At 46.9% G+C, this 13,837-nt stretch overlaps 1 protein-coding gene across 1 annotated transcript in view; it reads left to right on the plus strand.

Moving 5' to 3' along the window:
* The first annotated feature begins 8,895 nt into the window (after positions 1-8,895).
* Positions 8,896-13,837, plus strand: part of COQ8A (coenzyme Q8A) — a 41,500-nt gene continuing 36,558 nt past the window's right edge. Inside the window, exon 1 of the mRNA XM_083856713.1 lies at positions 8,896-8,975. The gene's annotated coding sequence lies outside the window, so the exon portion shown is untranslated. The remainder of the gene's footprint in view (positions 8,976-13,837) is intronic.

The raw sequence follows: 13,837 nt of genomic DNA on the forward strand, positions 1-13,837 counted from the left end.
CTCTGGAGCTGAAGGTAGGATTCAGGATTATTTTAAAAGCTACCTATCCTGTGTACCAAGTTAGTAGCAATAAAATGCCAGTAGCATTAACAGAACTGCTCTAAACAGGAATGCCATCCCTTTATCAAGTCAGAAAAGACATGCCCTCTCTTTAAGCTCCTACCAAATACAGTCTTTGTGGTATTCTGGGAAGTTCAGATTTGAGCTATTTTTGTTCTCCAGCTATTGTACTAATAGTCTTCCCAAGTGTTCTGTGAGTTTCAAGAGGCATGAAAACTGTTTAACTTTCTTCTTAAAAGAATCACCCTGATTTCTGCCCCTGTGTGATTTGGGTGGGCAAGCAAGAATAAAATGGCAAATGCATCAAAGGAGGACTTAAATAGGATGGGGAAACGAGGGCATTTAGCATGTAAAGGGTTAAGGCACCTTCTCTGCTAGTCTTGTGTGCACATGCTACGTAACACTGTCATGAAATAGAAGCAGTGCTTCAGAACAGTGAGAACATCTGTATTTCAGGAAAAGAGTAACATTTCCTTATGCTGGGAAAGCAGATCACCAGCTAAACTGAAGCCACAGTTGCTGCAGTGCACTGAGTGGATGGTGCAGAGTATATTCACTGTCCAGGCTCCATTCTCAGATGCTGTGTCTGGTGGGTCTGCTGAAGGAAAGGGTCATCTTTGTACTCACACCTTGGGTTCCTCCAGGCTAGAAATCTTACAAGTGTCTGGGAGTTGATGGGAGAGTGAACCTGCAGTGCTGGTTCTCAGCACTGCTGTGCCTGAAGGCAAAGCCTTTTCCCTGCACACTAGCACAGAGCACATCGAAATTACTCTGCTGTGCTTCCTCTGAGGCTTTCCAAACACTTCTTTAGGCATCAGGAAAAAGAGCAGAAGAATGCCATTAACCCTATTTTACAGATAGGAGCTGAATAATTTGCTCAGGGTCAAATGAAGGGCTTAACCTGGATGTCTGGAGCGTCTCTCAATCAGTCACTCCTACCAGAGGCTCGTTAATTGCTGGTGTCTCCCTCTTAGCTGCACTCTGGTACGTGTCAGTCAGGATGTTCAGCCACCCGTTGGTCTCTCTCTGTCCAGGTATGCAGACACAGATGTAGATAGCAGAGGTTAGATTATGCAGTCCTGCTCAAATGGCCTCTGGAATTGGATTGATAGCCACAGCAAAGCAGGAAAAGAGTCAGTCAGCTTCCAAAGGCAGCAATAATCCTGCTTTCCCATCATGGTTTTGGCTTTTGGTTTTTGAAGCCACAACATCTCTGCAGACTGACTGCCAGAAATAAATTGTCATGACTATCTGTGAATCATCGTCTAGCAAGTGGATGAAGGTTATGAATTTGTCCATTTGCCACACAGGCACTCAGAAACACCCTGCAGCCTTCCATGTCTCTGTCCCACACCTTGCTGTGTTTGGAACAGTGAGATAGGAAGCCAGGAAGCCAGAACAAGTACTGGCTTTCAGGGCAGTGAAAGAAAACACGGTGTCTTGGGGATGATTCCAGGCTAGGGCAAGGTGGCTCCCTGCTCTCCAGCTCTGTGAGACATGGCAGTGCCGTGCCAAAAGTTGGGGCAATGGCTGAGTTTGGCAGCACACTTTGCCATTAACCAGCAGAACTATGATGACCAGTGTTAATTCCTAGTTCCAGTAAAGTGTTCAGAAATAACCCTGTTTCTCCCATGTTCTCTGGCTCCAGCCCGCCTTCTCATTTAGAACAACTCTGCCCAAACTGTTCAGATAACCCTTCTGTCCTTGGCAAAAGGCTTTTCAGAGCAGCTAAATGCAGGCAAAGGACTTGTTTTTGTTTGCCTAGCTTCAAAATTAATTTCCCATGTTTGCCCAGGGGGTGAATGGCTTTGCCAGTTATAATCTGTAAAGTGAATCCTGGCTGGAAGCTACAAAGAACTGAGCCCTTCCACCTTGTCCATGCAGGATCGATTGAGGTACATGTAAACAATCATGTGCCAAGGGGAGAGAGCAAAATACTTGTATGCAAGCAAATGCAATTCACAGTGAGCAGAAACAACTGATCTGTCCAGTCCAGACAAAAAATTACAGACTGAATAATGTTTAACTGAGTCCAACAGAGAAACAGCAATGCCATATTCTTGAGGCACAGAGCTGCTAATCAGGCTACTGCACTCTTCATCTCATTCAAAATGGCTTTGCTCAGCACCCATAAAAAAGCACTGTTGTGCAACACAGTTTGAACTGGCAAGTATAATATTGTGAATGTTTTACTATATAAATTGCTAAGGTGGCAGGGGCCCTGCACTGTCTCACACACTACCCAAAGACAGGGACTGGCACCCTTTTTTTCCATTTAGTGCTTGTATCTGCACCTCTTCACCTGGCACTGTCCTTCTCTTAACACACTCCACCCCCACAGGCTCATCTCCAATTTCCAAAGCACCCAGAACCCACTTGGCACCCACATGGTGAAGTTTGGAGGAGAGGTGGGTGGCATGAGGCAGAGCCACACCTGGCGTGGTGGTGTTTCATGGTGTGCTGCACAGCCCTTTCTGGCAGCCCTGTCACTGAGGAACACAGTGGAGATTAGGCTTGTTGTGGCTTGTTACCACCTCACCCTGACAGTAGCACCCAGTTTTGTTTTCTTTCATCATCCTTCCTTCCCCAAAGCACCCCCTTTCTGGGTGATATGGAAAGGAGGGAGGTGTGCGCAGGGGCACAGAGAGGCAAGGCAAAACATAGGGGGCAAAGGGAAGGTTTCTGTGTCTTCTTCACTCTCCCTTTTTTTCAATTAGGGGACAAGACAGCCCTTCAGCAGTCTCCTCTCCTCCACAGAACCTGACAGCCATCTCTGCTCACCTCCTCCCAGCCAGGGGTTTTGGAGCCCTCCAGCAACCCCACTGGCATTCCCTGCCCTCTCCAGCTGTGCAGAGCAAGGCTGCTCACTGAAAGCTCCAGAAGGAAAATAGGGGTGGGAATCATGAGATTCCTCTGTGGTGACTGGTGACATGACTTGAGGGAATGGCATAAAGTCATGTCAGGGGAGGTTTAGGTTAGATACTAGAAAAAGGTTCTTCAGCCAGAGGGTGGCTGGGCACTGGAACAGGCTCCCCAGGGAAGTGGTCACAGCACCAACCCTGACAGAATCTGAGAGGTGTCAGCCAGCTCTCAGGCACATGGTATGATTCTTGTGGTGTCCTGTGCAGGCCCAGAAGTCGGACTCAATGATCCTTGTGGGTCTCTTCCAACTCAGCATATCCTGTGATTCTAGGAAATATCTGTCCTGCTCCCTGCACTGTATCTTCCTCTTGGACAGAAAATAATTATCTTGAGAACTGCCACAACACCCCCTTCTGACAGCACTAAATCATCTTAAAGTGCTAACTGAAACAGCATCTTGTCTCTGTCCCTTTGCAGTGAGTGGAGAGAGAAAAAGGAAGGACAAGTGCAATCAATGGGATGAAAATACACAGTTCAGAAACCAGAGTAGTACTAAGCCTAACAAAAATAGCTCATCATTTGAATCCTATGATGATACTGGATGTGCATCTACTACTAACTGAGTCAGAGAGATCCCATTTCTCCAAGAGCTCTTGCTCTCATTCTTTGCTATAAAGCCATATAAATAACATATAGTACCAACAGCATCACTGACACCTGCCAAAGTTTTGAAATACCTACAAGCTAACTACTAAAACCAAGCCACCTGTCCAATGACTTCCACTTGAGTTGTTCCACTTCATCATCCCTCTATTATTATGTTGATGGAACGCCATAAATCTGCGTAGTCAGAGAAGACATTCCATCCGCCCTGAAGAAATTACCCTCCAGAGAAGACGAGTGAACTCAAGGCAAAACCCCTCAAGAGGTAGCTCATCTGAGCCTCAGAAGTTGCTTGGAGTAGAAGGGCTGAGGGAAACACTTCCAGAGCATCTCTTGCTTTGTGGTTAGCTGTATGAACATGAGACAAGGATGGTGATGTATATTAGAGATTCCTAGAATCATTAAGGTTGGAAAAGATCTCCAAGTTCATCGAGTTCAACCATACATATTGTGGTTGGAGAAACAGTTTGAGCCTGTCCCACGCAAGAGAATTTCTGAGCGTTCTCTGAACAACCTGGATAGTTGTCAACCTAATTACATGACCAATCGCTGCTTAACTGAGGCTCCATTAATTTATTTCTGCAGGTCAGTAGTCTGCCTACTAATTTTCTATTGCAATGGAACCCTTCTTACTGCAAGGCCCAAAGATCCTTCCAGGCTCTGGTTTTCTTGATTTTTTCTGTTTGTAGAAGTTTAGCCCTTCTGGCTCATTCCTCTCTGGGAACATGTCCCACTTTGTACAAGGCTTTGAGGAAGTCAGCTTTCACCAAGTGCTTCAGTCAGCATCAGCGCTGGCAGAGGTTTATTTGGGTGTTCCCTGGCACCCAGTAAACGGTGAGCTGATCTCTGGTGAGCAGACAGACTCCTCTCAGAGCTAACAGTGAACAGGAGCAGGAGGAAAATCCCACCCAAGGGCCCCTGCTGGAAGTCACAGCCAGGCAGCCTTGGGCTCGCCCTTCCCGGTGCCCTTGTGGCTGCTCCTACCCCAGGCCTGCAGCAGAGCTGTTTGTGCACCCCATGAAATTGCACCATTAAGCCCTTCATTACATAAATACCAACAAGCAATATCAGCTGGGGATAGGATGGAACAGCTAAAGCACCTCCTGTGGAGTCAGGACTTCCAGCTGCTACTTGAGGCTTTCCCACTGCCTGCAAAATTAGGATATTTTAAGGATTAAATAATCTTGAACAAACTATTTTAACATTAGTAGGGAGAAGCTTCTAGGGGACTCCCATACTAGTTAAATTGTAACTATTAGTTATAATTTAAACTTATTATAATTTAAATTATATTTATATATATTATGAGGATAGATAGATAATTGTTGTTTTTACAGCTTTATAATAATTAATATTACTATAATAAAACTTATAATTATTTAATATAATTTAATAAAAGATTGATTTATACACTCCTCACAGTTGTAAGTTTCTTGCTAGAAATGTTCACAGAAATGTTTCTAGATAAGGGAGTATGTTGAAATTTGACTGAATAGAAGACTGCCAAACAAGCTACAAGGAGTAAATGACAGCTGTACTGCCAAAAATGTTTTTTAGCTGATTTACTAATAATGTTTACTTCTTGTTATTATAGCTAATGAAGAGACTCCTCAAAGTCTAGGAACTTGCTTTTTCACAGGACTGCTTTGGCTTGCTCTGAAAATTCAGCTCTGCACTGCACACACCTCCAAAAGAGTGCAGGTATATAGCACAAAAATCACTTGAGTGTTAGACACTGACACAAAACCTGTTAACCTGCAACAACCTCATTCTGCTGTCACATCCCACTGGAGGCACTAAAGCATGAATGGATGTCAACGTTTAGGTATTCACAAAGAAGTGTCATACAATCATAGAATAGTTTGAGTTGGAAGGGACCTTAAAAGTTTGACTAGTTCCAACACTCTGCCACGGGCAGGGACACCTTCCACTAGAGCAGGTTGCTTAGAGCCCCATCCAACCTGGCCCTATACACTTCCAGGGACAGGGCAGCCACAGCTTCTCTGGGCAACCTGTGCCAGTGCCTCACCACCCTCAGAGTAAAGAATTTCTTTTTAACATCTATCCTAAACCTGCTCTCCTTTAGTTTGAATCCATTCCCCCTTGTCCTGTTCCTACAGGCCCTTGTAAAAAGGGCCTCTCTTTAGGGACTAGATTTCTTCCCTCTATGCTGCTTGGAAGGGCTTTATGTGTTAATGTTTGCACAGCACATTCATCAGATCAGTTTCTACACAAACCCTGCACAGATTCAGTGCCTGGATGAAGCTGCTGTTTCACCTACAGTGCTTTGGTGGAGGGCACAAAACCAGAATGGGGCAGCCTGGGCTGATCCCCGCAGGATTCCTGTCCACGTCTCCTGCCGCTGGACAAGGCACAGTTTGCACAAGGCCTGACTGCATATTTGTCTGGGATTTGGATGAGATTGGAGGAATGCTCCATTCTCATTTCCTCTTGCTGAACTTTCCCATTAAATAATATGACTAAGGCTGTAGAGAGGAGACAAGAGTATGCATAATGATTAGGGTCTCAGTGTGCAGGTGGAGTGCTGATAAGTCTCCACAAGCAGAGAAGGAAACCTGAATCTGAACACCCCAAAGCCCAGAGAAACAGCCAACAAGGCTGTTACATAAACCACTGACACCCTCCCGGAACAAAAGGATGATTCCCTGGTCTATTTTCAAGCACAACACTCTGCCCCTTCTTTTTTTCAGGGTGTCAATCTCATAATTGGTACCTCTAAACCAATCCCAAATACTGGCAATATTTTTTCTCAATTACCATTTTTCCTCAGTTTGCAGGGAGATCTGCCATGGAACAGCTCTCCCAGTGCATCATGTTCAACTTTTTATTCAGGATTGTGAACAAAGTAGGCAACCATCCCCACAAAAACTAGCCTCTGGATTCTGCATTGAGTCCTGGGTGTGCTGTCCCTATTCCCCCTAAGAACTAAAAAGTAACAAAGAGGGACATACACTATTTTTTCCCAGCAGCTTTCAGTCCTACCTCTTTGCACTCCAAATTAGGTGGGAATACAGACACTTCTCTCTTCAAGCACAGAAAGAGCTAGCCCTGAGCTCAAGTTCAATGGGTCTTTTAAGGCTGCAGAAAGTCTGGCAGGGGAAGGTGTGATGCAAATTGAACAGCAGCGGCAGAAATATCAAATGGTTTACCACGTGTGAATAAAGGGAACTAGCCAGGCTTGTCTTTGAGAGATGAGGAGAGTTTCACCCTCCATCTCTGCATGGCAACTGCAGAAACCCTCCAGTTCTCCGTGCTCAGCACAAGTGAGTAAGATGTTTCACAATTAATGCCAAACTGATGCAAGCAAAGTGATGTTACACAGAAACTGAGCACTGGCATCCAAATTCAGTACAGGAATAGATAAAAGGGTGTCATTAGAAAAAGACACCTGAAACTTATCTCTTTACAGATGAGGGCATATATGATCGTTCCTTTATTAGAAATAGTATGAACCTAATCACAAATAGAACAATTCATTTGCATGAATTTCCACAGGTATTGAAATTAAGAAAACTAGGTATTTTTTTGACAAAAATTTCCATGGCTGGTGTCTTATTACAGTCATGTTTTTGCTTCATCTACATATTGAGTCTCCATTCCCTTAGTAAAAAAAAAAAAAAAAAAATCAAAGTGTCATGTTTGCCCTTTCCATTTCAGCTGTATTTTGTCTACACACAGCCTATGTGTTAAGCATTTAATTCAGTAATGTGCCTTTCCCAGGGAACTGTTTCTTTTTCACCTTTCACATTCAATTCCAGCCTTTCTAGATATGACTGGGGCTGGCTTCTAATTTGATAATGTTTTGGTGATGAGTTTTGCTAAATTTATTTGTACCTCTCTGTTTGGTGCCTTACAGAGACCTCCTCATGGGCCTTCTTGGGAAGCTGAGAGGGGCTTGGGGAAGATGCAAATATTTTAATTTAAAAAAAAAAACAAAAACCCATGAAGGAATATGTGTAATACTTGAACATTATTTGGTATGATCATAAATACCAGCCAAACAATCTTCTGTCTGAGCAGCTGGAGATAATAATTTGTCTCCCTCTGCAGAGGAGGGCAACTTTGGCAATAGCAGGATGGCAGTGATATTCACAGTTTTTTTTACAGTTAAACCCCTCTACACACTTACAGCAGACCATTTATCCATTTTCCATCTTCCCAAATCTACAGTGTCTGCAACTCCTGCTGACTTAGATACAGGTCCTCTGGTGTGGATTTAAGTGCTCAATTCAAGCTACTAATTAGCTGAAAAGGTCTGCCCAAGCAAGCAACTGATAAGGGTGAAATCAAAGCTCAGGGCTATTTGTTGGTCACTCCTGCAAGTGATGCTACAACTAGAGAAGGATTACGAATCCTGTTTGGTTTAGGAAGAAATTAATGATTTAATCTCCAAACCTCATCCGAATGTCGTGCTGCACGGATGCAGCCATGTGGCAAATGCAGCAGCACGGCTGTATTGTTATTTTTCAGACGGGAAAGTTGCTGACATGACCAGAGCATCCAGAGCATCCAGCCCAGCCGCCGTGAGCCGCCACATCCCTGGGACAGACCTGTGGGGAACGAGCCACTGCATTTGTCCCCAACGTGCACACCAGCGTTTCCCGACAATACGAATAATTCCCAACGTCTGCCTGAGACGACGCTTTGAAAAACCACACAAACAAAGCTTTCCCGGGCACGGAGCGCCACTAAATGGGAGCCGGTCCCTTCACCTGGCATTTCCCTGGAGCCCGCCGGGCGCGGGGCTCCTGCCCATCTCCTCACGCACATTAATGAGCGCTGTGGGACCGCCTGAGCAGCGACCCCCGGGCCCCCTTGAGCCCACATGGGCCGTGGGGTGCGAGCGCTGCCCGTTCCATCCTTTCCCGGCCCCGCCGGCCGGGACCGCGGCGAGACATCGCCACCTCCGACTGACACCGCCGCCGGGCCGGTCCCCATTCGCTGCAGGAGCCCAGCCCAGCCCAGAGGAGCGGGCCCAGGGCGGACAGACGGCGTTGTTGGCGGCCCCCGCCCCGCTCGCAGCACACGCTCCTCACGCCTCGCCCCGCGCTCGCCCCCCCCGCCCCGCGCGCCGCCGCACGGACCTCACGGGCCTCACGTCCCCCTGCAGCCGCCGCGCGCGCCGCGCCGGCCCCGCCCCGCCCCGGCCGCGGCCCCGCCCCAGCCCGCCGCTCATTGGCGGAGGCGCAGGGCGCAGGGGCTCGGCCAATGGGAGCGCGGCGGGGGCGGGGCGCGCGGCCGGGCCGCGGCCGGGGGAGGCGGCGGCGGTAAACAGGCGTGCGGGCCCGCGCCGCGGCCGCCGAGCGGGACAGAGCCGTGCGGAGCCGAGCCGGTGGCCGCTGGGCTGTGCCGTGCCGTGCCGGGCCAGGGTATGGGAAGCGACCGCGGCGGCGGGGAGGACAGGCCGAGCCAGGCTGGGCTAGGCTGGGCCGGGCTGGCGGCGGGGTGGGCGCAGCGGAGCACCCGGCAGTGGCGGTGCCCCCGGCTGTGGCGGTGCCCCGGCAGTGGGGTGGGGGCCCGTCCGTTGCGGTGCGGGGAGCGGTGCGGGAAGGGCGGCGGGTGGTGGCGGCGGTGCTGCCGCGGGGAGCCGGGCAGCCCGGGGCGGGGGTGGCTGGCCCGGGGCGCGTTCCCCGGGGGCGGGGGGACGTGTGCGGGGTCCGGCGGTCGATGGCGGCCGCGGGGCAGCGGAGCTGTGCCCGGGCAGGAGGCGCCCGGGGCTGCGGCCTTGCCGTGCCCTTGGCCGCGTCCCGCCGGGGTGAGAGCGGGGCAGGCCCGGTCCCGCCTCCTCCTCCTCCTGCCCGCGGGGAAACCCGCGCGGGGAGCGGGGCCGGCGCCTTAGGTGAGCGGGCCGAGCGGGGAGGGCAGCCCAAGGCCGGCCAGGGACAAGGGGGGAATCCGCCGTGCCGCCTTGCCCGAGGACATGAAGAGAACCTGGTGCTGTGCTGCTTTCCAGGCTGCTCCGCCTTGCAGCCTCGCTCCTCGCTGTCGCTGAGACCGATCCGCGCGTATGGTTGGAGATGGATGTACAAATAAAGCTGTTGGCTGTTTTTTAAGCTTTGCTTGTAGCTGAAATGGGGGTAAAAAAGCCCGGCTGTGAGCCCCCTGCCTCTGGTAAAGTGCCTGAGGAAATAATCTTTCATTTTATAGACGAACAGGCTTGTGAAGTCTTTGTAACAATGTGAACAGGAGCTGATGGGGAGATACTTAGTTTTAAACAGACCTCGAACAAACCACCTATAAATAACTACAGATATGAAAGTTTGGTTTGTATAATGCTGTTTTCGTGGTTACTGACCACTTTGATTTCTGCAGGACTGTATGGTGAGAAATAACACTATTTCTGATAGCCCGACAAGGTTATGTTCCACCTAGCAGGAATGTAGGTGGGGAGATTCTCTGTATTCACCTCCATGCGATGAAAATCAAAACTTTGTGGTCATGAAAGGAAATTAAAGCTTTTCTTTTAATAATGGAAAGCATCATCTTCCTAAAAAAAATTAACCTAACAATGTCTGATTTATTTTTTTTTCTGAATTGCTTGTCTTTAAATTAGATTCTTTTACTGGACTGGAGAATTAGCAAATTTAGCAAATTTAGCAAATTTAGCAAATTAGCAAATTTACTGGACTGGAGAATTAGTGCAAAATTAGCACTGGGTGCAGAAGGATAGTGGCCAAAGTAAATAGTAGCTCAATAAAAGAGTTTAGAAGGGCTTAAGAAGTTGTTCTTTATACAGACTGAATGCAGATTGGTGTCTAAGGGTATATCTGTAGTTTTGCATTTCTCATCATGGGATAAGAACATTTGTATGTTATCAGAGGGAGTTTAGCTGCAGTTCACAGGAGCTGCAGCTAGCAAGAGCAAGCACGAACCTTCCTGCTCTTAGACCAGGAGAGTTCTTTTTGTATTCTCTAGATTTTTCTTTTTTTATTGCTGTTAATTAGCAGTGACCTTGGTAACCTTGAATAAGATATGCTTAGAATAGACAATTTTATATTGTCCCATCTTACTCAAGCTAGGGAAAAACATGAGTGACCTGCTGTGCTTTGACAGTGTCTCCCTTTTAATAATGAAGTGAGATCAGGAGAAGAAAAGGTCAGATGTGGAAAATTGCCTCACACCTTTACTGTGCAAGTGCAGATCACCTTGTTTCATTCCTGCCAAGGGGAATTCTGTGCAGTGCAGTTCTGGTTAATTCATTTGTGATAGTTAACACAAGTTAATAATAGCTCAGTGCATCCATGCAGCAAGAACAGAACTTGTTTTGGCTTCTAGTCTTCCAGTAGTCCTTTTAAAGGCAAGTGGTGGTCTGTTGTTTCGCACCCTGTTGTTTGTCAGGCTGTATGATTTTTCTGGAAACTGAGAGGGAACAAGGGACAGGACCTTAATTCCTGCTGCTTAATTTTCTTATGTTAAAAGTAGCTGATTGCTTATGGAGTTGGAATTTTTTTGGTACAGGCTAGTGGTTTTTTTCTGTCTGCCTGATTTTTTTTTTCTTCGTTGTTTTAATCAGGGTGGAAGGGATGGCATTTGTCTCATGGTCTGTCATCTTGTGTCAGTATGCATGGTATAAATGGTTTGATCCAGGTGGCTTGCCAAATACATCTCAGGATTTAGCTTGGTGCATGAATAAGCATTTCTCTTTTTCCTGAAATCCGTCCTGCTGGGTGAACAGTCCAGCCTAGGATGGAGGTAATGAGTCTGAAGCAGTATTTAGGAATCACATCTCCAGTGTGATGTAGGTCTTCTTGTCTTGTCTTCTCCCTCTAAAACTACTGAAGAAAGAAGTCTGGAAGAGGAGGCTTTTTTACCTTAAGGAGTTGTATATTCTGGAACAGAGCAGCTTTAGGAGAAGAGTAGCTTCTCTTTCAGCTTGTTTTATTGAAGTGCTAAAATTGCTGCCTTGTGCTACCAAGTGCCTGCTTTCCTTCAGGACCTGAAGGGGAAAATCAGTTATTTGCATGTGGAGCAAAAATGCAAGCTGGCAGCGAAGCGCAGTAGTTCGAGGGCGTGGGTTCAATCACTGTCTGCTTTCTCACCCAGCAGTGAAAGCTCGTTTTATAGGCACATTCCTATCTTCACATTCAGTTTTTTATCTTTAGCTTCTCAGTTTTTTTAGATGCCACTTGTTTTGTCCCTCTCACCTCCCCTTCCCCCATGTAGTAGATGGCAAAATTAAATCAATCTGAGCTGGTAACAAAGACCCAAGAAATAACAGGATACATGAGTCTTGCCCTTCCTTTGCACAGTTGTGTTTCTGCACTTTATTTTAATGCCATTTTAGTGGCTTTCATGTTTTGTCAGTCAGTAGAGGTGTAGAGCTAAATAAAGCACGTTCAGTTCCCAGCTATCCAGTCTCTGAAATGTTCTGTGTGCTTCTCACAGCGTAGAAAATGACATTACTTGCTCTGAAAAACTTAGCTGTCAGTCTGTGGAGCTGGCTTTTAGAAATTTAACAAGTTTATATGTCTACTTAAGCCTGCATGCATATCCACCCTTTAAAAACAGATTTTTTTTTTCTGGAAGCTGCATAAGACTTTGTCTTTTTCTTAAGGACTGTGTAGATTCTCTGTGAGGAGACACCGGGAAAGATTATCTGCTTGTGGTCTGTATGGTCCTAGAGCTGTTTTGTGATGTGCAGGTGATAACTTCCACTTACAAAGTTCTCCTACTGTGCTTGTTTTGCCTCTGGAGTTCGTCCTGATTTTCGGTGTAGATTAGATCTTAATGTGGCCCCTTTCATTGCTATTTGTATCTTCTTTTTACCCTTTGCATGCCTTGGTTTTTTCCTGGGTCTGCTGAACAAGTGAACTATAAAAGGGCTTGGGGCATTGTTCTGAAATGTCACAGTTCTCCTGTCTGGATTGTGCTACTTGGAAGGATTAAATCCTCATCGTAATTTGATATGGTTCAGAGTGCTCATCGACAGAGTAGTTGGGATTAGGGAAGAGATGGAAGGGAAAATGACTGGAAAATAAACTCCAAGAGGATTGTTTCTTTTAGAGAACTCTTCTGAAATCAGTAAGCCTACAATTTTACATTGCGTAGCAAAGCTTTGTGGAGCATGACCTTTCAGAATTCACTCTGGGAGTCCTGGGATTTTTCAAAGGCAACTGTATAAGCTGCAAAAAGCTTTGGTTTTTCTAGTTTGGAAAGGCAATGTATTTAGATTATGCAGAATGTGATTTCATAAAGTCTATACATAGAGAGCATAAGCAATTGTAGATTACAGAATCTGTATCAGGGTGTGAGCTTGCAGGTTAGGCTTAGGTGTGAGAGAAATCTAGAGCTCATTACTCTCATTTCCCCTGGTGTCAAAAGTACCTGTGTGTGGGGAGCAGGAGCTGACAGAAATAGCTTGTCTGTGGAAGAGCTTCCATGCAGGAGCTGTAGGTTCTGATAGACCACGTTCCCCTGCAGCACAGACATCAGTTTATATCTTCTTGAGGTAGTCTTTTATTGCTTGTGGTCCTCTTCTTGCAGGGAGGATTTGGCACAGCCAGAAAAATGGAAGCTCCCACAGCCAGGGCACTGGTATGTCAGGGGGCTATGAATAGACTAGGATGTGTTGTAAGTTGCTAAATTGGAACTTAACCCCAGTTTCCAGGGCAAGGTTGGAAGCCATGAGATCTCTACAGTCACAAATGCCTGCAGGATCAATAGTTGGATCGGTGGCTGTGGTGTTTGCCTGCTGCTCACAGTGGCGTCAGAGGGATTGCTCTCAGCACAGGGGGTGTGTTTGCCACCCAGACAGACCTGTGGGGGCACCACTTGGTGACAGTGGCTCTGGGTGTGGTGTGCAAGGGCCCGTCCTGATGTACACAGAGGGTGATAAGCAAAACACCTTCTTACGCCTGAGGGGGAACAGGTGCACAGCACAGTTACAGGTTGTGTCTAGTTCTTAGAAAGGTTCTGACTAGAAGCCACTAGTCAGGTGGCATTTAATGGTGACTGTTGGCAATATGTTGTTTAGGTGGTCAGCAAACCAGCTCTAAATCCTTGTTTGTCTTTGATCTATAGAGGTGGATGTTTAGAGGACTCCTAAGGATAGGAGTGTGTGCTGTAGGGATCAGTGTACTTTGGAGAGCATTTGGAATCTGTTCTTGACCCCATCCCTGATAAGCAGTGTAAGTTTGGGTAGATCACCTGTTCTCCTCCCTCTAACAAGTGTGATATCAGTCCCCTTTCCTGAACTTGTGGAGAGAGAGGGGTGTGTTTAAATGCAAGAGGA

Source organism: Zosterops lateralis (assembly GCF_965231275.1).
Source record: "Zosterops lateralis genome assembly, chromosome: 3".
NCBI lineage: Eukaryota > Metazoa > Chordata > Aves > Passeriformes > Zosteropidae > Zosterops > Zosterops lateralis.